This window comes from Pinus tabuliformis, chromosome 1_1 (assembly GCF_031772625.1).
Source record: "Pinus tabuliformis cultivar Carrire ecotype Pingquan chromosome 1_1, CPIR1, whole genome shotgun sequence".
In the NCBI taxonomy this organism is placed as follows: domain Eukaryota; kingdom Viridiplantae; phylum Streptophyta; class Pinopsida; order Pinales; family Pinaceae; genus Pinus; species Pinus tabuliformis.
In genome coordinates, this window is record NC_142297.1 from 826904403 (window position 1) to 826926479 (window position 22077).

General features: G+C 36.0%; 1 pseudogene; it reads right to left on the bottom strand.

Moving 5' to 3' along the window:
- Positions 1-20758: 20758 nt before the first annotated feature.
- Positions 20759-22077, bottom strand: part of LOC149216656 (transcription elongation factor TFIIS pseudogene) — a 29810-nt pseudogene continuing 28491 nt past the window's right edge.

The following is a 22077-nucleotide window of genomic DNA, read 5'->3' on the forward strand; positions in this document are numbered from 1 at the left end:
CTCTCCTCGGTATTACCGACACTTGATCCGTGGCTTAACACCTGATTGGTCCATGATATCTATTTAAAGAGCATGGAGGGTCATTTGTAGGGTAATCATTCATGAGAGAAGCTTATGTAAATTTTCATTCTTTTATTAATAAATTTCCCGAAGTGGCTGCGTTGGCTCAGGCCGTGGACTATTTCCCTCTTTGAAGATTTTAACCACGTTAAGAATATTGGTGTATTGGTCTATGATCTGTTTGTGAGCGGTTTCCTTTGGTGTTCTATCTGAGGAACTTACCCTGTAAATTCCTACATGGTATCAGAGCTATTTGAGGGTCGCTTCCATTGGTGATCCAAATCTGAAGCTGATACAACTGCATTTGACTGTCGTTTCCTAGATCTATTGTTTTTTACTACTTTCAGGCCGAGAGGATTGCTCTATTGTGTTAAGAGCATCTGTTCTAGTGAGAAATCCTTTTCGTTTCATACAAAAAGGTTTATGGTAGCCCTAGCTATGTCATTTTAAAGATCTGGAGGTATACAGTCTTTATTTGCAGTTCTAGCTATTCATCTCTCTATTTATTTTGGTTTATTTAGCTCTCTGTCTTTTATTACCGCATCTATACCTTTCATTTCTGCGTATGCTCTTTACCTCGCGACTCTGTGCGATCTGGGCAAATCAGAAATATAAAGGAAGGATTTTTCTCATGTGTATGTTCTTTTCCGCCACGCCTTAATGTGATCTCAGGAAATCAGAAACATTGAGGAAAATATTTAGTTTCTGGCTAAAGCTAAATTCAAGCTGTAAGGTTTGTTCTTTTTTGTATGTCCTTGTTGGGTTTTGTGGTTTTTGTTTTGTAGGCAAAAAAATAGTTTTTTCAAGTAAGCACACACCCCAATTATTCAGTGACTAAAAATAAAACCCTTCCTCTTTTCCAAAAGTTAGTAACATTTTAAACTAGCTCACTTGGTCCAAAGCTACTTTATGAGAATAGAGGTCTTGAGTTCAAGTCTTTCTTTTTGTTGAGTTACTTTTTCAAAAAGCACATGTAACTTACGTTTTAAAATTACTTTATGTAAAAGTGTTCTCACTCATTATAAAAAGTGAGTCACTTATAATTCTAAAGTCTCTTTATCTTTTATTTAAGTTACAATTTAGTGGGTAGCTCATAAAGTACCATTGTAAAAGTGACTTTAACTTATTTATAAAAGTGAGTCACATAAAAATAAAAAATAAAAAAAATAAAAAAATTAAGTGAGCTAATTAGATTAAGTTTGGAAACGGAGGGGTGGGGTGGTTGGTTTTAAATATAACATTATCATTCATTTCCACACATTCACGCACTTCGTAGGCATCTTCAACAACGTTTGTTCAAAAAGCCATAATTTCTTCATTTGGAAGATGTTTCAGAGCCTTTTTTGAATCAGCGTAATTTTTTGAGATCTTTCCATTGGAACACTTAGTTTCAGCATCTACGGCTTCAGTTTCTATTAAAATGGAAAATACATGCCAAGTTATTCTTGACAACACCAACTACTTCCAATGGTGGTCCTACATTGTGGATTTACTTAGAAGTAAAGGTCTTTACAGAATATCCTCAAGCTAAGAAACTAAACCTCAAGATGAAGTAAGGCAGCCAAATGGGAAAATAGGCAAGATCAAGCATGTGGGTTGATAGAGATGTATATTTCTCCAGACCTTAGATTCCATATCGCAGAACTTGATATTCGTAATCAAGCAATGAAACAACTCACTAAAGTTTTTGGAATTAAAAATGAAATTAGAGCCCATCAACTCGAAAATGAGTTGCTTATATTGGACCCCAATAATTTTTCTTCCATTGAAGATTTTTTGTCCAAGTGCAAAACCCTTAGACTTCTCTTGGAAGGTGTTAAGGTTAAGAAAGAAGATGGTAGCCTTATCTATTCCATTCTTGCTAAGTTGGAACCAACCTACTCTATGTTTGTTTCCACCTTCCATTCTACTAGAGAAGCCTTTATTTCTCAAGGACAAGACTAGAAGTCCCACTGATGACTTTTGTGATTCTTTAATAAGAGAACAAGAAAAGATCTTATATCTTGGTCTTCTTAATCTTGGAAACTCTTCTAAGAAAGCCTTAGCCACCCAGCAACAACCAAATTCAAAGAATCCTAAGAAGCAGTATCCTAAAAAGAATGGTCCTAAACCAAACAAGCACTAGTAGAAAATAATGAAATCAGTGACTAGGTGACTAAAAACGTTAGTCAGTGTAGCTTTTCAAAGTGAAATACTAACAAAATTAAGCAATTTCAATTAACCAAACTAAAAATGACTAACATAAACGACTAATTTAGTCACGAATTAAAATATACGACTAGCTAATAAGTATTACAACTAAAAATGGCTAACACGAATGACTAATTTAGTCTATGAACAAAAATATGACTACCTAGCAAGTACTACAATAATAGAAATTAGTCATTTAAGTTAGTCATTTTAATTGTGTGACTTCTTCAATCTAAACTTATAAGTGATAAGGGATTCAAAGGTTTTTATAGCTTGGTTGAAAGGTTATACTTTCATAAACACTTCTTTATTGGATCAGTGGATGGTTACAATTAGGGAGTTGATTAGAATCTTCAAGGTTATATCCTTTGATAACATTCACAAGGAATTAAATTCAAATCATTTTTCAAGAGTGAATGCACATAACATCCTTGTGAACCCTCAACTTTAACAACAACCTCACACAACTTCCACACATCGTCTAGAAATATAGATGGACAAATACAACAATGCCAACATCTAACAAAAACCCACGTAATAAAGAGGAAACACTAATAAACATACACAGAATCCTCAATCCGTAGTTCTAAATACTACACAGCCCATGATGCTCAAATCAACTAAGCAAAATCTAGGGTATGGGTTATTAATGTGGTAATATGAATGAGAAGGGAAAAAATATTAGCAAATCATCTTCTCCAACTTCACTCCCACCCTCCACATAGCATCAAGCACAACAATTTTTCTAAAGCATCTACAATACTAACAAGTAGGAGTAAATAACTATATTCTCATATGCCTATCATAATTATATTTAGCCTCTCTAACATGCTCTTGGTTTTTTAGTGTATTCTATATGCGAGTTCACTCCATACTTAGCTTAACATTATAACAAAAACTAAATAGCGATTTTAATTTGCAAAAACTAATAGGATATAATTTACACTCAATGAAAGAAAGCATTGGATTTTAACTTACAATTAAGAACATATTTTATATCAATATAGTAATCAGTGTTTTGAAATTGTTTTCCATGATGAATCAATTTAATTTAATAATTTGTGTTATCAATGCACCAAATCATTACGATTTTAATTTGCAAAAACTAATAGGATACAATTCACGGTCAATTAAAGAAAGCATTGGATTATAACTTACAAGAAAGAACATCTTTTAGATCATAGTAATCAACATTTTGAATTTTTTTTCCATGATGAATCCATTTAATTTAATACTTTTTGTTATGAATACACCAAATCATTTTTCAATTTACTAATAGTTGAATCAATGCACCTTATTGATTTGCATTATATGATTGTATTTTTTTTCTTAAGTGAAAGTGTTTTCATTCCATCAGATCATTATTTTACATCAAAATAGGTTGAAATCTTTCATGGTCTGCCACTATAGAAACTAGACCAAGCACAAAATTTCATTTTCCTTAAGAGCCACACAAAAAGTTTACTAATAGTGTACCAAAAAATGAACAAGTTTTTCAAAAATACAGGGACATATTGAAGCAAAAAAACAAAGTGAGTGGGACTTGATAGTAGACAACTAGAGAACATAATTAACATTTAATATTTTCTATATTCTAAGGCTTCCACAAGGGTAGGATCCCTTTCACTTCCTAGAAAACAACCGAGAGTAGGGGGCAAGTCAAATTGGGCTTTAAGTTTCCCTAGTTTGTTGTCCATGAAGCACATTAACACCTATAATTCATCCTATTAAAAAGCATCTCTTCTTAGGTAGTGTTCTTCTCCATCACCATGTGGCCAAAAAATAACCTGAGGTGCCAGTAAAAATTGACTATATGTATATAGTGATTGAGGAAACTCTAGTAGTGGGCCATGTTTTTAACCCATCTCTCCACCTTAGTAAGTACCTAAAAGTTAATAATGCATTGTATTTCATCTACAATGTCACGTTTATCTTGAAAAATTCCCTCTTGAACACTTCTAGGAGTAAAATCATGATAAGGAGTAGCAAATATTTCAACTCATTCTTGGGTTTTGGGGCTTCCAAAGTCCCTATAATAGGCAATTCCATGGTAGACCTATGCTCTCTATCTTAGCATGGTCTCCATAGGAGAAGGAAACTATAAGAAATCAGAAAGAAAGAGTTTATAGGAGGGACAATTCCACAAAGATAAGCTAGTGGGAAGTGGAAGGTGAAAGTGGTGGGGCCTGATGAGGTTAGAGGGCAAGATTGTGTGCCTAAAAAGGGGAGAGGAATTCAAGCTAAGAAAATATACTGAGGAAGTAATTAGCTAAAGGCCAAGAAAAAATGAGGAAAATTCAGTAGAAGTAGCTCTGATGGACTGGGGGAATGGTCTCAACATAGCAAGTTCAGTAAGAAATACCACCAAATTTATCGAGGGGGATGAATCACTACAGGGTGAAAAACATAAAATGATACAAAAATGACCAATGTTCCTTCTAAATACCTATGATCAGGCTTGAAACTCACAAAATATACCAGACACCATTACACCATTATTGCACAATATACAATTGCATACAAACTATTAGCTTGGCCCTCATGTATAGAGAGATGGCTCAAGTGCCATCATAATTGTTTACCTCCTAGAATGACTAATGAGGAAATTTAGAGTAGACTTACAAACCATGTTAGTCTTCCAAGTAAAAGAGGGGTTAAAGACTAATGAGCCAAGGGAAATATGCCATTAGGAAAACACGGGTGATATGATTGATGGGGTGGTAACATAATTATGGCACACAATGCAATTGTATGTGCATTTTAATTCATCGGGGGAAATGATGGAATGTCTCCCTCCTCTTGTAGTGAGTGGGGCTATGGTCTCATTCCCCCCATCTGTCTCATGCTAGCTAACCTATCTAGGGATACATTATATGATTATTGAAATCAATGCAATTACTTGATTTTTCTCATGCTTATTTGATACATTGCATATACTGAATGAGTGACAAAATGGATTGTATTCTCACTAAAAATCAATGCATCACATTCATTAGATAAACATTTTTCATCAAAAAATTATACTAAAAGATTAGTATTGCATAAAGAAAGTGTTGGTCTTTACTTTGTAATAGAATATTTATTTTATAACATTATAATATGTATTTCTAAACTGTTTTGCAATATATTAGTTTTGAAATCACTTAAATAATTTTCACTATATTAGAGTTGAAATCAATATTTATCAATTTTCCCACTACTATTTCTTAAATCAATGCATATAATTAATTTGCATTGTATAATTATTTAAATTAATGCACCCAATATAATCTATGGATTATTAATGTAGTAATATATATATATATATATATATATATATATATATATATATATATATATATATATATATTAGCAAATCATAGATTCCAACTTCACTTTCACCCTCCCACATAGCACTAATCACAACAATTGTTTTAAACCATCTACAATACTAAGAAGTAGGAGAAAATTTGAGAAAATGAAAATACTAATAGTTACACTAATATTTAAAGAGACCAATCCAAATCCATCCAATTGCAAACCTGATCCGGATTTAAGCAGGAACGCAATAGATTACAGAGATAACCATAAATACAGAGATGCGATAACCATAAAAATAGAGATGCAGCGGAAATAATACTTCATTTCACTAATGGAGAATACTGAAATATGCTTACAAATAGAAATGACCCAGCTAGGGCGATGGTAGCTTATCTCTGAGAAGAGATGTGTCGGCTACATGCCTCTGAACTGTTCCGAACTGTCTTTACAATGAGGCTTGAAGGCCTATTTATTATTGAGAAACAATGGAAAACCCTTAACATTCCAAAACCTAACCCTAGAAGATGAAAACGCCAAACTATGGGCCCCGTTTGGGTAAATTGGTACATCAACTTCCCGGGGTCATAACTTTGGCATACGATCTCCGTTTTACGCGCATGATAGCCCGTTGAAAAGATCTTTCTGAGGACTATAACGCAAACAACGATTTTTTATCTAAAAAATCGCAAGGAGCGGGATTTCCCAAAAAACGTCGTTTAGGGCCTCAAAACGGCTCCGGAAGTTTAGGACCCGAAAACTGCTAAAAATAGTAAATTGTGCTATAATTAAGGAAACTGAAAATGTCAAGAGGGACAATGGTGGGGGTCTAGGTGGACTTGGCAGGTGGCCACCAATATCCACCTGGATCATTCCTCCCCCCTTAGGAAGCAATGGTCCCCATTACGTTGAGTTCCTCCATGAGATGGGGAAACTTTTGTTGAACTTGGTCCCTGGTGAGCCACTTGCCATTGTGAAGGAGTTGGCCTGCTTTGACAACTCGATACAGTTGAATATTCTGTCGGCGAGTATTCTTGATCTGTGTGTCCATGATTCGATCAGTTGCAGCTTGTTCCATGCAATCTGGATTTAATTCTGTGGGGGTGAGCTGTTCTGCAATGTCGGATGTATCTAGCAATGGTGGAAAGTATGGCCGAAGGCGGTCCACATTGAACACTGGGTGCAGGCCAAGGAATGGGGGAATGCTGAGTTCAAATGCATTGTCTCCCACAGCCTTAGTAATGGTGTAGGGACCATATCGGAGTGGTCTCAGTTTCCGATAGGCTCCAGTAAGGCGTTCCTTTTGTAAATGCAACCAGACTTTGTCACCCACCTGAAACTTGTGTGGTACCCCTCCAGGTAACGAGAAGTTGTTCCTGTGTTCTGTCATGACTATATCCCTCTGTTGCTGCTGCTGTGTGGAGGAACCCTTCGCGGGGGTCATGGATGTAGCAACGATCTTCCCCTTACTTTGGGAACGAACAAGACAGAAAATAAATTTCCTAGTCTGTGAGATGAGCTTGTTGCCTTTCTTAGCAGTGATCAAAGAGGTGGCGGTAGGTGGGGCTACCTCTGGTATCCTGTATAATGAATTATCCAAAGAAATGATGACAGCGCGAGGCCTTGACTCATACACAGCATGTCGCCTCCACAAGTATGGCTGGCCTAATAGTACATCACAAACATCCAGAGGTGTAACATCACACAATACCTCGTCTGTGAAGGGCTTGATACTGTAGGGAAGGCGGCACTGCTGGCGAACTTTGAGATCTCGTCCTTCGTGAAGCCAACCGATAGTGTACAGCTGTGGGTGTGGTGTAGTTGGTAGGCCCAACCGCTTCACGACCTCTGCTGAAATGAGGTTCTTTTGGCTGCCACTGTCGACAATGAATTGCAGCGGCGAACCCTTCACCCACATCTGTGAGTGGAAAAGACGTTCCCCCTCCTCTGGATCTTCGGGCTCATTTTTCTGGATCTTGGCAGTAGCAACAGTGGCGCTGGGATCCGCATCAATAATCTGCTTCCCTTTGTCATTCCCCTTGTCGGGTTCTGACTCAGAGTCGGAACATGCATCTGATTCGGAAGCCTTCAACTCGGCCACCAGCGACTGCTTGGTCCGACACTCACTTGTGTTATGAGTGGGACTCTTGTGGAACTCACACCACTTTCCTGTGTCCTTCTTCGGCTTCGTGGTGTTGTTCTTTTCTTGCAGCTTCGACGGGTTGTCTTGGGTCACCCCGCCTTGGTTTTGTCCTTTGGGCTTTGGATTTGCAGATCCAAAGTCTCGCTTCTTCTGTTTGAACTTTTGCTCGATTTTGACAGCGTATCGGTATGCTGTGCCGAGTGAGGAGATGTTCAAGAACTCCATCTCTTCCTGGATGTATCTGTGTAGGCAGTCGCGGTATTTGAGTACCAGATGCAACTCAGAATCTTTGATACCCAACTGTGTGCGAAGGGTATGAAAAGTGTTTGTGAACTCCGGCACATCTTGGTCTCGTCCCTGCCGCAGTGTGGTCCATTTGATGTATTTGTCCTCATAGCTTCCGACGGGGTAGTACTGCTCCTTGATGGCATCCCGGAAGTCATTCCAAGTGGGTGCGGTTGAAAATAGTGAGCCTGTACTTTCATCCTTCTGCTCGCAATAGGTTTCCCACCAGTCCTTGACGTGGGGGGCTGCTTTGAGAAGAGCGAAAACAATCTTCTCCCGACTTGAAAATTCGTGAACAGAAAAATACCCATCTAGCAGATTTAACCATTTATCTACAGCATCTGCATCTATTTGACCCTCGAAGATGGGGATTTCAAAATTAACTTGTACCTTAAACGGTGTGGCGTTTCCAGAGTAGCTGTTGGAAGCCGATGCGTCGCCTCTAGGTAGCCGCTGAAGGATCTGCGCAAAGCTATCCATCATCGCGTTCCTTTGCCGCTCGAGCGCTTCTTCGAGCAAGATTTTGATAGGATCTCCTGCCCCCTCGTCTTTCTTCTCATCCGCCATGGGAGGACGTCGAGATTTGCGAGGCTGGTCTTGCAAAGGTTCGACCAGTTCAAGCCCTAACTCCTTATATCCCGACCTCGTTGGGGACATGCAAAGAAAAACAGAGAAAAAGCAGACCGCTCTGATACCACTGATCCGGATTTAAGCAGGAACGCAATAGATTACAGAGATAACCATAAATACAGAGATGCGATAACCATAAAAATAGAGATGCAGCGGAAATAATACTTCATTTCACTAATGGAGAATACTGAAATATGCTTACAAATAGAAATGACCCAGCTAGGGCGATGGTAGCTTATCTCTGAGAAGAGATGTGTCGGCTACATGCCTCTGAACTGTTCCGAACTGTCTTTACAATGAGGCTCGAAGGCCTATTTATTATTGAGAAACAATGGAAAACCCTTAACATTCCAAAACCTAACCCTAGAAGATGAAAACACCAAACTATGGGCCCCGTTTGGGTAAATTGGTACATCGACTTCCCGGGGTCGTAACTTTGGCATACGATCTCCGTTTTACGCGCATGATAGCCCGTTGAAAAGATCTTTCTGAGGACTATAACGCAAACAACGATTTTTTATCTAAAAAATCGCAGGAAGCAGGATTTCCCAAAAAACGTCGTTTAGGGCCTCAAAACGGCTCCGGAAGTTTAGGACCCGAAAACTGCTAAAAATAGTAAATTGTGCTATAATTAAGGAAACTGAAAATGTCAAGAGGGACAATGGTGGGGGTCTAGGTGGACTTGGCAAGTGGCCACCAATATCCACCTGGATCAAAACCATAATGGAGATTATTGCAACATCAACAACAAAAAGTCACAAAATACACTAGATCCATCCAGTTATAGACTGCAATATTGCAACATCATCCTGCCAATGGAGAACCTCCAGAAAGTTCATTTCTAGGGAGAAAGAGATCAATTATTTGGCACTAATTTTCTTAAATTCAAATAACGTTTTGAATTTGTGCATTACATTTTTTTTCGAATTACTCTAATGGACGAATTTGAAGCTCCTACATTCTCTTGAGGCCTCAATTTTGAGTGGAAATGCTGGTCATTCACTCTTGGCTTTGACAATAATGATGGAGAGTATGAAAACCCAGCCATTTGTAACCAAGTTCATGAAATCAAATGCCGACCAAAGATCATTGACAAATCAGAATCATTCCCTGGACCCCGAGGCTTCCAACGGCAGGGATCGAGGCCAGGAACTCAAGTTTTCGCAAATTAAGACATGAAGACCTACAGTGCTGCAATGAAGAGTCGATTCCAAGACTAAAGATACTAAGGCGACGACCCTTGCTAATGATAATCTGATTCTCGCTGCTAAATCCCACTGTCAAAATTTAGGTCAAAGGATCGTACTCAGAAACCCGAGATCAATTTCAATGTTTTGCTGCAGATGACAAATTTCTCAGAGATTAGTTGAAATTAACCCTTAAGCAAGAGAAATATTTTGTTTTAACTTCTACCTTGAACTCCTAACTGTGTACAAATTCTTGATATGTGGGGAAAACCCTTAACCACATCTGTAAGTAACATGTTTTTTATTGTTAATTCCTTTTTCTAATTGCAGTATAAACAATTTTTTTATAGGAATTCAGGTCTAAATGGTTATATTAAATTTAGATTGTCAATATTAGTGTTGTTGTCCTATAAACGTGCTACACACACACTGAAGAAAATTTTTAGTGTTGTTGAAGAGATCAAAGATTCAAGATACGACAACACTAAATTCATGTCAAATGAGGCTGAATCAAACAATCTACAATTCTTGTTCATAGATTATATGTGTGTAAGGGCAGGGAGAAAGGTATATAGAGTAGTAGTAGAAACTTAAGAGTCTTTAGGATGGATATCAATCTTATTATTTTTTACAATATTTTATATTTTGACATTCTACGATATCTTTTTTAGATACTTGGAAGCAAGTTTCCAACAAACAACTTTCCTCCAAATGCAAAAAGTAAAAAAATTGACAAACTGCATAGTTTTTTATTAGTAATATTTGTAATCTATCATCTCGATGCGTTGTCACTAGAGATGCATATAGAAGGATAAATGAAATTTGTATGCCTGTAGAGATGACCAAGAGAGTAACATTTGTAGAGTGTGCAAATGTTTACAAGAAGGAAAAATTTTAGACAATTGTAGACTATGCTGACAAAGGAGGTAATTATTGTTCAAATGCATTCAGAAAAGCAATGAAGAAAGTTGAAATTAGTGAAGTGATCAACCGTGGACTTCATGATGTGGTTTTTTTTATATTAATTGTCCTCCAAGTGTCCAAAAAAATTCATTATAGGCATTAAAAATGTACATACATCTGGGATCTACAGTGATTATTAATCCTCTCATAAGTTGGCCACTTCGTGCCGATTTTGATGGGGATTTCATTCATGTTTTTAATCCCCAATCTTTAGAATATCAAGGTGAGATTTTGCAACTTCTAAGTGTGGATCAACAAATTTTTAGTTCCCATTGTGGAAAGGCAAACATATCACTGAGTGTTGATAGTAGATACATTTTTGGTTGGTTAGTCATGAGGATATGATCCAATATTTAGGCGAGGAGGTTTGGTTCCCACAATTGTTAACAATCCCAGGCATGACTATGTACACCCCAGAGCTACTCTAAACATTATTTCTTCAGTTCAAAGAAAAAATATACATTGTTGGCTGCCAAGCTTCTATCCAGAAAATCTATGTTGGATAAACCCACACTAAATCAGCTATCATTTTGGACTTTTGGGACATTGCATGAACCAACAATCACTAATGTACATGATGGAGGGCCATTTTGGACAGCTAGCCAACTTCTTCAGATCGCTTTACCTCGGAATTGAACTGTGAGGAGAATGGGCTTCTCATAAGAAACAGTGAAATACTATTACTCAATGGTGATAAAACACAATTGCTAAGTTCTCTGACTCAAATTTGTAATGCAATTGCTAAATGAGAAGATCCAGGAGCGACAATGAATTGTTTGAATTCAATTCAACATTCTTTTATTGAATTTTTAACCTTAAATGGTTTTAGTGCAGGTTTGGATGATTTGGTTATTGCTCACTATGTTTCTCAGAGAAAGATATCTACGGAAGAGTTAGGAAATGAACTTACTGAAATTTCTAGTCTTATGAAGCACGTGAGGGGAGGAAGATATGATAATGCCATCATTTCCCAAGTTGATAAGCATCTACGTGGAATGCGGGAAAATGTTACCAAGGCTATTTATTCTTCAAGTTCATTTTTTCTGATGGTTGATAGTGGAAATGCAAGATCTGCTAAGAAAGTGGTTCAACAACTTGGCTTCTAGGGCTTCAAATGTTTCGAGGAAAACCGTTCCTAGAGATTGGCTTAAAAATATTTTTCACATCTTCCATTCAATGGTTCTCATCCTTTGGATCCACACAAGAAAGATGATCCGCCTATAAGTTTGTGGACTCATTAAATCATCCTATGTTTGTGGATTAAGTCACTGTGAGGCATTTATTCATTCTATCTCTTCGAGAGAAGGTCTTTTTTGTTAGAAGATGGGAATGAAAGAACTAGGAATGCCTTCTAAAAATCTAACGACCTTTCCACTTGATCTGACGATTTGCTATGATGGGACGGTAAAAGATGCTTGTGGAAATTTTCTCATTCAGTTTGAATATGGGAACATAAACTCTTTAGTAGCATGTAATTCCTCAAACAAGATTGAGTCTGGGAGTAGCTTGGATCATTCATCTCTAGGAGAACACATAGGGACTCTGGCTGCTACAATAATTGCAAATTCAGCTTACAAAGCACTTGTTGGTTCCTATTTCCCTTTTGGACATCCTTAAGGTAGTTGAGATCATGTTCGTTACCTGTCATTAATGTTCTATTTTAGTATGGTTTCCTTTTGTACAGTGGGAGGGCTGAATTTCAAGCCAATGACAACAAAAAACATTAATGAGTAGATATAATTCTATCTTACAACCAAATGATAGATGGGTAGTTATTCACATGAGAAGATGTTGTGCTAATGAAACAAATTTTGAGGAGAAAGTTGCAAGAATTTAAGAATCTTTGAAGAGGATTCCTTTGAAATATTTTTCTCTCCAATTTGTTGTTGAGTAAGTGGGTATCTACATTGCACCTTTTGTTTCAGTTGTGTTACACATAATCATAAAGGTGTCTTACTGTCCAGGTCAATCATTTAACCAATCTGATTCAGAATCATTTTTGTATTTGAAGGTTGACCCTAATAAAAAATTGTGAATGAACTGCTTGTTGTTTTAAAATTTCTAGTTGATAATTGTCTTCAACATTAATATTAAAGAAAAATACACCCTAGAATCTTCGATATTCAATGTTCTCATGTTTAATGAGATCTCTTTAAAAAAATTGCAGTTCGAAATTTCAAACTAAATGTGAATATGAGATCCATGGTAATTGACACAAAATGTAGTAATTTATGTTTTGATTCTCTTTGTTATTTTATATTTTATCTTTTAATGAAAATGCAATAGAAAATGCATGCATTATAAACTAGTTTTAATCTTCTACATGCAAAAAAAAATATTTATCCGTGGTAGACATGAGTTTCCTTCACATAACATTCACACTGGTATAAGAAACAATCATTTCACCTTCGATTTTTTTAGAATGTTTCATTAAGAAATTGAGTCGCTCAACCCCATCCCTCTTCAAGTCACAAACACCTTTGCATATGAAGTACAAGGCTGCAAATATATTATTGTTTTTGGATGTTTAGTGCAAGAATCTATTGTCAATCTGAACCCAATTTGAAAATCCCAATACCAAATCCATGATAATTGATAAAAAAAAAAAGCAATAGTTTTTGTTTTGATTCTCTCTGTTCTTTTATATTTTAAATTTTAAAGCAAACACAATAGAAAATGCATATGTGATAAACTATTTTTCATCTTCCATAAGCAAAAGGAATATTTATTGATAGTAGACATGGACTTCTTTCACATAGAATTCACAGGTAGAAGAAACAATCATTTTACCTTCTACCTATTGAGAATTTTTCATGAAGAAGAAATTGATTTTCTCAACCACATCTTCCTTTAAGTTACAAGTACCTTTGTGTTTTATGTACAAGGCGGCAAATTTTATGAAACCAGCTCACAAAAAGATAGAAAATATAGATGAATGCCTTAGAATTCAGCGTCTTTGAGGGGGAAACCTCCTTTACATTACAAAAATGAACAATTCTTGGATGATATAAATGACAAGACCTCCTTTCTATATATAGGAGTCTAAGGGGTCATAATATAATCAGAGCCGACATAACAATAATAATGTAAGGGCACAATAATAACAATAGTGGGCTTCTATGGGGCACAACAATATAATAAGGGGGTTGTACTAATAACAATAAGGGGTTACACTAGTAGTATAGGGAGCTAACATGCTCCTCTCTTTCAAAAAGTGTTGTCCTCAACGCTTGATTAGTTCTTGATGCTTCTATATAAATTCTTGTCCTCCCATGTGGAATCTTCAACAGGTAAGTTCTTCCACTTGATGAGATACTCTGAAATTGATCTATTTCGTAGTTGTTGATTTCTCAGTTCTCTGACTACTTAAGGTTCCAATATGATTTTTCCTTCCTTGTCAAGTTCTCACAATATTGTTTGAATTGGGATCTTCTGCAACTTTTGAATGAGTTCCCACTCCTTTGGGCATATGGATATCTGTAAGGCCTGATGTTTGGAGGAACACTTCCTGGAATCAAATGAATAGCATGATCATGATCACGAATAGGTGGGAGGCCTTTGGGAGTCTCAAATACCTTGGAATGAGTGTCCAAAACGTTTTGGAGATCTGGAGAAATACATGATTTCGATGTGGGATATTCTAGTGAACATAATTGTGCAATAACGCCCCGTTTTTCTTGATTTAGAAGCTTTGTCATGTTGTTAGAGTTAATTATCTTTCTAGGTTTCCCTTCAATACCCCTCAATTCAACTTCCTTTCCTTCCCAAAAAAATTTCAAGAAAAGTTCTTGAAAATTAAAAGCTATCATACCCAAAGATTGTAGCCATTGGACTCTTAGTAAAACATCAACACCACCCATTGGAATGGAAAGCATTGGGCTATTCAATACATATTATCCCATGGATAGCTTGATATTATGGCATTTTCTAGAGTAATTTATGGTTCCTCCACTTACAACCATGACTTGACACTCTAGTGTTGGATATAGGAAGCAATTCAATTCCTTGGCTATCTTACAATGAATAAAATTATGGGTACTGCCCGAATCAATCAATACTATTACCTTTTTCTTCTTGATATGTCCTTCTATCTTAATAGTTTGAGGAGTGGTAATTTCTTCCAATGCATTACAAGATATGGTCGGATTCATTTCTTGATACTCGATGTGATCTTTCAATTCTTGAACATTTTTCTTCTTGATATGTCCTATATTGATAGTTTGAGGAGTGGTAATTCTGGCCAATGAATTACAAGATATGGTCGGATTCATTTCTTCTTTCTCAATGTGATCTTTCACTTCTTGAACCTTTTTCTTCTTGATATGTCCTTCTATCTTAAGAGTTTGAGGAGTGGTAATTATTTCCAATTCTTTACAAGATATGGTCGGATTCATTTCTTCTTTATCTGGGGTGGGTTCCAGGTGTATATCCTCTTCTTTTGATGTTTCTTGATCCTTTTCTCCCTCCTCTTCATAATCTATGTAAAATAATTTCTTCTCAGCGCACCTATAACCTTTAGTGTATTTGTTATCACAATTGTAACAAAGCCCTTTTTCTCTTTTTTCTTCCAATTGTTGTGGTGTAAACCTTGTAGGTTGTGGAAGGCTAGGAGAAAAAACACTTCCATAATTATAGTCATGAGTGGTGGGATTCCTTGTTTCCATAATTTCGCTTTCAATTTTTCTTTCCAACCTGAATGCCTTCTCTAATGAATCAGGTTCCCAAAGACGAACCTCGTGTTGAATGTTATCCTTTAAAGTCCCTATGAAGATATCAACCATTTTCTTCTCTAGAATATCATTTACCCTTATATTAAATTTTTGGAAGTCCTCAATGTGCTCTACTATTGAACCCTTTTGTTTGAGATTTATCAATTGGCTAAAGAAGGTGTTTCTCTTTGTATCCTCATAATGTGCTATCATTTCCTCCGTGAAAATTGACCACGTGACAAGTGGTTTATGAAAACAAATCCATTTATACCATAAAAATTGATTTGGTTCTAAATAATTAGATGAAATACGTACCTTTGTAACAGTGGTACACCATGTAGATCAAAATATTTCTCCATCTGTAGTATCCAATTTACCGGATCCTTTCCATCAAACTTCCTCATCTCACTTTTTCTTGATTTTAGGAGCTCGATCTTGAAACGACTGTAACTCTGTACTTTCGGATCTTTAAGTTCTAAAATTTTGGTCTGTAATATCCCTCTGAGTCCTCTTTATAACTCCGCAAGTCTGATCACAATTGGATTCCTGAATAAAGATCTATTCCCAATCTCCCGCGACAACCTAATTATAGACTGGTTCAGTAGAGCGAACTTGTACGATGTACTGTGGGTCACTGTTTGAACCTTAGGTTCTGAAAATGATACCCAAGAAAACTACAGTCCACCCTCTTTTTGTAACTTCTTACGAAAATTAAATTTGATGCTCAGAGCAAACGTTATGACAATTTTCCCAAGGTGACCTGTTTCGAATGTAATTCAGGGGTCTACAAAACCCTACCTTCCTCAGATTATATCTCCGAAAATATAGCAAGACAGGATCTGAAATTCAAACTAAAGGTTCTGCACGATCGCGCCTCAAATGGGTTTTTTTTTAGCTTCTAAAACATCGTAGAAAAAAGTTATAGCGAAAATTCTATGATGACCTGTTTGGAGAAGCGAAACCCTAGAATCCAAAGCTTTGATACCAAATGTTATGGAACTAACTTACAAAAAGATAGAAAAGATAGATGAATGCCTTAGAAATAAGCCTCTTCGAGGAAACATCGTAGAAAAAAGTTATAGCGAAAATTCCATGATGACCTGTTTGGAGAAGCGAAACCCTAGAATCCAAAGCTTTGTACCAAATGTTATGGAACTAACTTACAAAAAGATAGAAAAGATAGATGAATGCCTTAGAAATAAGCCTCTTCGAGGGGGCAACCTCCCTTACATTACACAAATGAACAATTCTTGGATGATACAAATGACAAGACCTCCTTTCTATATATAGGAGTCTAAGGGGTCATAATATAATCAGAGCCGACATAACAATAATAATGTAAGGTAACAATAATAACAAGAGTGGGCTTTTATGGGGCATAATAATAACAATATGGGGACTACATGGGCACAACAATATAATAAGGGGGTTGTACTAATAACAATAAGGTGTTACACTAGTAGTATAGGGACCTAACAACAAATTGATTTTTGTCTCATTATAGATTTAGATAATCATGATTCCTTTGATGCTACAACAATAATATGTTACGATGGTGGAACATCTCTCTTTGGATAATAATACTTCCAAAATACCATGGAGGCTTATTGAACCATTCAAGTAATATGCAGTACCCTTTTATGTTAGTTTCAGTCAATTGTCCATTTGCATCATGTTCATAGTTATAGGAAAGTAAATGGATGAGAATTTTTTTAGTAGTGGTAGCAAGGAACGGCTTTTCAATGATATTCCTTATAGTGCAGCTACAATTGTTTCAGGTGAGTTCCTTTATGCTGTAGTCAGAAAGTATTGGATTATGGAGGCTGTTATATTCTTCAAGGATGTATCTCCAAGATACCATTTAGGCTTCTTGAAACATTCAGGTAATATGGGTTCCCTTCTAAGTAAATTAGATTATTCATTCCTCTATCTGCATTATATTCCTTTCATGGTTTGAAAAAAGTACATGGACAAGGTGGAAGTTTTATAATGTTAGCAAGCTAAATGTTTTGATTATTGTCCTTATAGCTCAATAATTATTATAGGTGAGTCCCTTTGAGATTTATTGTTAACTGTTTAGTGTTTAAGAGTTGTAATATATCATCTCAATGTGTTTTCATTGGAAATGCATATCGAAGGATAATTGAAATTGGTATATCTGTAGAAATAGCCTAGAGAGGAACATTTGTGGAGCATGTAAATGTTTACAATAGGGAAAAATTGCATAAAATTGTACAAAAGGGATAGTGTAGAACCTATGTTGACTAAGAAGGTAATTTTTGTTCAAATGCATTTAGAAAAATAATGAAGAAAGTTGAAATTGGTGAAGTGATTAACCGTGGGCTTCATGATGGGGATTTTTTTTTATTAATCATCCTCCAAGTTTCCACAAACATTCATTGGAGGCATTAAAAGGATACGTACATCCAGGCTCTACAATGATTATTAACCCTCTCATATGTTGGCCACTTGGTGCAGATTTTGATGGGGATGGAATTCATGTTTTTTATCCCCAATCTTTAAAATCTCAAGCTGAGCTTTCTCAGCTTCTAAGTGTGGATCAAAAAATGTTTAGTGCCCATTATGGAGAGGAAAACAACACTGACTGTTGATAGTAGATACATTGTTGGCTTCCAAGCTTCTATCCAGAAAATTTATGCTGGATAAAACAACATTGAATCAAGTATTAATGTAGAATTCTAAAAACTTTCCTCAACCAGAAATTACTAAAGTGCATGATGGGGGTCCTTTTTGGATAGCTAGCCAACTTCTTCATATGGGTTTACCTCTGGAATTGAACTATGAGAAGAATGGGCTTCTCATAAGCAATAGTGAAATAATATTATTCAATGGTGATAAAACCCAATTGCTAAGTTCTTTGCCTAAAATTTTTAATGCAATTGTTAAGTGTAAAGGTCTACGAGTGGCAGTGAAGTGATTGAATTTAGTTGAACATTTTTTTTATCCTTAGATGGTTTTAGTGAAGGTTTGGATGATTTGGTTCTTGCTCACTGTGTTTCTCAGAGAAAGATATTTAAGGAAGATCTAGGAAATGAACTTATTGAAATTTCTAGGCTTATGAAGCATGTGAGGGGAGGAAGATATGATAATTCCATCATTTCCAAAGTGGAGAAGTATCTACATGGAGTGCGGGAAAATGTTATCAAGGCTATTTCTTCTTCAAGTTCATTTTTTCTGATGGTTAACAATGGAAATGCAAGATCTGCTAAGAAAGTGGTTCAACAACTCTTAGGGCTTCATATGTTTTCAGGGATGAAAATATTTCCTAGAGATTGACTTAAAAATCTTTTTGCGCGTCTTCCATTCAATGGTTCTCAAGGAAATAGCTTGGTCGATTGATCACAGAAGAAATTGATTGTCTAAATCAAAACTCCTTCCTATTAGGGCTAACCTAACCGATTAGGGAGAAGGCCTGGGTTCGGGTGATTCCGCAAGGTTATACTAGTCGGGGGGTAGGGGAAGGGATAACCTCGCGGTTCTTCCTCCTTCTTCCTTTCCCGTTATCCCTATCGGTTTGGGAAACTACTATACTCTTAGATAAGATATACGTTATTTGCTGGTTTTGCACGGATATGATAATTCCATCATTTCCAAAGTGGAGAAGTATCTACATGGAGTGCGGGAAAATGTTATCAAGGCTATTTCTTCTTCAAGTTCATTTTTTCTGATGGTTAACAATGGAAATGCAAGATCTGCTAAGAAAGTGGTTCAACAACTCTTAGGGCTTCATATGTTTTCAGGGATGAAAATGTTTCCTAGAGATTGACTTAAAAATCTTTTTGCGCGTCTTCCATTCAATGGTTCTCATCCTTTGGAGCCACACAAGAAATATGATTCACCTGAAGTTTTGGACTTGTTAAATCATCCTATGTTTTTCGATTAAATCAATGCGAGGCATTTATTCATTCTATCTCTTCCAGAGAAGCTAATTTATGTCAGAAGATGGGAATGAAAGAAAAATGAAAACCTTTTAAGAATATAATGACCTTTCTACTTGATCTAACGATTTTCTATGATGGGATGGTGAGAGATGCTTGTTGAAAATTTCTCATTCAGTTTGAATATGGGAACATAAAATCTTCGGTAGCATGTAATTCCTCAAACCAGAGGGAGTCTGGGAGTATCTTGGATCATTCATATCCAAGAGAACAGGTAGGGACTCTGGTTGCTACAACAATTGCAAACTCGGCTTACAAAGCACTTGTTGATTCCTTTCAAAAATGTATTTCCCCTTGGGACATCCTTAAAGTAGTTGAGATTGTGTTCCTTACCTGTCATTAATGTTCTATTTTAGTATGATTTCCTTTTGTATGGTGCTAGAGGGCTGAATTTGAAGCCAATCAAAACAAGAAACGTTAATGAGTAGATATAATTCTACCTTACAACCAAATGATCAACGGGTAATTCTTCACATGAGAATTTGTTGTGCCGATGAAACACATTTTGAGGAGAAAGCTGCAAGAATTCAAGAATCTTTGAAGAGGATTCCTTTGAAATATTTTTCTCTCCAAATTATTGTTGAGTAAGTGGATCTCTATGTTTCACCTTTTGTTTTAGTTGTGTTACACATAATCATAAAGGTGTCTTACTCTCCAGGTCAATCATCTAACCAATCTGATTAAGAATGCATTTTTGTATGTGAAGGTTGACCTCATAAAAAATTATGAATGAACTACTTGTTGTTTCAAGTTCTCTAGTTGATGTCTGTCTTCAATTTTAATATTAAATAAAACTACACCCTAGAAGCTTTGATATTCAATGTTCTCATGTTTAATGGGATCTCTAAAAATTGTGCAGTTCTCAATTTCAAACTAAATGTGAATATAAAATCCATGATAATTGTAACAACTGAACCTAAGGCTCAAAACACTTATAGGTATTTTATTCCATGACACTAAACTATTAAGAAGGGCATCTAATGCATACACATCAATTATTTTGATTATTTTGATTACCATCATGGATAAAATACAGAGTTCATTCATATAAAATGAATAAAAAAATACAATTAGGTACTTTTCCTTAGAATGTTACAGTTAATTGCGTTTACTTTCCTAAGAATCCATTGTCTAACTTTATACCATGATACATAGTTATTGCAAAGATCTTGACAAACCTAACCAATAATTTATACGTACTGTCAAGTAAATATGTAAAAAATATCAATTTTCAATCAAGGGTGCCATTAATAGTTTTAACCAACAAGGGGCAGGCAATGAATCTCTAGATCTCACTAACCTAATGCTTCTCTACCTACCAAGCTACCAGTGAAATTAGCAGAACTTCCAATGGTTATTACAGTTTACACATGTGACAAATGTAGCCATAGGTTCCTCTCCACTTCTTGTTTGCAACTAATAGTAAGTACACTTTCGCTAGCCACATTTACCACACTTGAATTGGTCTGTTGTAGCTTTAGGCTTTATCCCACACTCACACTCAAAAAGTGCCTTGTCTTTGATCTGTTTGTTCTCGATCTTTCTTTGATCACTAGGCGTTTCTTCCTTTGTCATGACAATAAGTTTCTCTAGATTAATTTCCTGAAGAATAACTCTCCTTCTCAAATCTCGATTGTTTGCATCTTTTAGGTTGAACATGATGGACCTATATTTCAACGTTTGGGCTCCAGTAGACAACCCTAACTTTTCAAATATCAGTGTCTCAACAAAAACTGCAACTCGTACCGGATCACATGCATTTTCTCTCACCATGTTGTCACCCTCGGCTTCGTTACCAACTTTGGAAAAATCCTCATGAAGAAGCTCATGGATACTGTAATGTACTGTGTTATTAGACTTAATCATACTTTTTAGTTTTGGAGGGCTAGTTGAAGAGGATGATATCTTCTTATTTTTGATAGATGCTTCTTCTTCCTTGGGTTTCTTCTCAACCTTTACAGACTCTTTCTTAACAGCATTGACCTCCACTTTAATAGTCCTAGTCTGCTTATCTTCTGATTTTGTAGCTTTGTTTCCATTGTTAGAAAGAGTTTCTGTTTTCACAACATTCTTCCAAGAATCAAGTAAGATAGTGTCTAGCACAAATACTTTCTTGAGGATGCTTTGTGAGATGTCGAAGGCATTTTCCAACTTGATAATCAAAGTATCATAACAAAATTAAGTTACTAGCATCCATAAGAAAACAGTCCTACGAAAAAAGTTGCACACTCATGAACTAAACAGTTTCCTTGACTACTTTAAATCGTAGAAAAGGTACCTTTAAAAGTCCCATTAAGCTTAGAGAGAGGCAATAACAAAACCAATGGACTTCAAAAGAGAAGGAGACTAAACTTTCAAGATAGAGGTAAATTTTTAAGAGCACTATTCAAAGATAAAGGAAAAGAGCAGAGAAAATGAAGGAAAAACTAAAATTATACAAATTATACAAAAACTTTTCTTTCATGTTATCCATGCTACAAATCCTAATGAAGTACCCAGAGTAAAAGAAACTTTACATTATAGTTCACAACGGCCATCCAGATAGGCATGTACAAAACAACCATCTTCAAGAAGTAAATCTGGACTTACATTCTTCAATTTATTTCATAGCATAAATGCATTTCAGTGTAAGAAAAAGACTGAAAGAAAATGTC